A 2,135-nucleotide genomic window follows, 5' to 3' on the forward strand; every position below is an offset into this window, starting at 1 on the left:
ACCCTAACCCTAACCCTAACCCTAACCCTAACCCTAACCCTAACCCTAACCCTAACCCTAACCCTAACCCTAACCCTAACCCTAACCCTAACCCTAACCCTAACCCTAACCCTAACCCTAACCCTAACCCTAACCCTAACCCTAACCCTAACCCTAACCCTAACCCTAACCCTAACCCTAACCCTAACCCTAACCCTAACCCTAACCCTAACCCTAACCCTAACCCTAACCCTAACCCTAACCCTAACCCTAACCCTAACCCTAACCCTAACCCTAACCCTAACCCTAACCCTAACCCTAACCCTAACCCTAACCCTAACCCTAACCCTAACCCTAACCCTAACCCTAACCCTAACCCTAACCCTAACCCTAACCCTAACCCTAACCCTAACCCTAACCCTAACCCTAACCCCTAACCCTAACCCTAACCCTAACCCTAACCCTAACCCTAACCCTAACCCTAACCCTAACCCTAACCCTAACCCTAACCCTAACCCTAACCCTAACCCTAACCCTAACCCTAACCCTAACCCTAACCCTAACCCTAACCCTAACCCTAACCCTAACCCTAACCCTAACCCTAACCCTAACCCTAACCCTAACCCTAACCCTAACCCTAACCCTAACCCTAACCCTAACCCTAACCCTAACCCTAACCCTAACCCTAACCCTAACCCTAACCCTAACCCTAACCCTAACCCTAACCCTAACCCTAACCCTAACCCTAACCCTAACCCTAACCCTAACCCTAACCCTAACCCTAACCCTAACCCTAACCCTAACCCTAACCCTAACCCTAACCCTAACCCTAACCCTAACCCTAACCCTAACCCTAACCCTAACCCTAACCCTAACCCTAACCCTAACCCTAACCCTAACCCTAACCCTAACCCTAACCCTAACCCTAACCCTAACCCTAACCCTAACCCTAACCCTAACCCTAACCCTAACCCTAACCCTAACCCTAACCCTAACCCTAACCCTAACCCTAACCCTAACCCTAACCCTAACCCTAACCCTAACCCTAACCCTAACCCTAACCCTAACCCTAACCCTAACCCTAACCCTAACCCTAACCCTAACCCTAACCCTAACCCTAACCCTAACCCTAACCCTAACCCTAACCCTAACCCTAACCCTAACCCTAACCCTAACCCTAACCCTAACCCTAACCCTAACCCTAACCCTAACCCTAACCCTAACCCTAACCCTAACCCTAACCCTAACCCTAACCCTAACCCTAACCCTAACCCTAACCCTAACCCTAACCCTAACCCTAACCCTAACCCTAACCCTAACCCTAACCCTAACCCTAACCCTAACCCTAACCCTAACCCTAACCCTAACCCTAACCCTAACCCTAACCCTAACCCTAACCCTAACCCTAACCCTAACCCTAACCCTAACCCTAACCCTAACCCTAACCCTAACCCTAACCCTAACCCTAACCCTAACCCTAACCCTAACCCTAACCCTAACCCTAACCCTAACCCTAACCCTAACCCTAACCCTAACCCTAACCCTAACCCTAACCCTAACCCTAACCCTAACCCTAACCCTAACCCTAACCCTAACCCTAACCCTAACCCTAACCCTAACCCTAACCCTAACCCTAACCCTAACCCTAACCCTAACCCTAACCCTAACCCTAACCCTAACCCTAACCCTAACCCTAACCCTAACCCTAACCCTAACCCTAACCCTAACCCTAACCCTAACCCTAACCCTAACCCTAACCCTAACCCTAACCCTAACCCTAACCCTAACCCTAACCCTAACCCTAACCCTAACCCTAACCCTAACCCTAACCCTAACCCTAACCCTAACCCTAACCCTAACCCTAACCCTAACCCTAACCCTAACCCTAACCCTAACCCTAACCCTAACCCTAACCCTAACCCTAACCCTAACCCTAACCCTAACCCTAACCCTAACCCTAACCCTAACCCTAACCCTAACCCTAACCCTAACCCTAACCCTAACCCTAACCCTAACCCTAACCCTAACCCTAACCCTAACCCTAACCCTAACCCTAACCCTAACCCTAACCCTAACCCTAACCCTAACCCTAACCCTAACCCTAACCCTAACCCTAACCCTAACCCTAACCCTAACCCTAACCCTAACCCTAACCC

Source organism: Aotus nancymaae, unplaced genomic scaffold, assembly GCF_030222135.1.
Source record: "Aotus nancymaae isolate 86718 unplaced genomic scaffold, 86718_ANA_hifiasm-v0.15.2.pri h1tg000006l, whole genome shotgun sequence".
Classification (NCBI taxonomy): Eukaryota; Metazoa; Chordata; class Mammalia; order Primates; family Aotidae; genus Aotus; species Aotus nancymaae.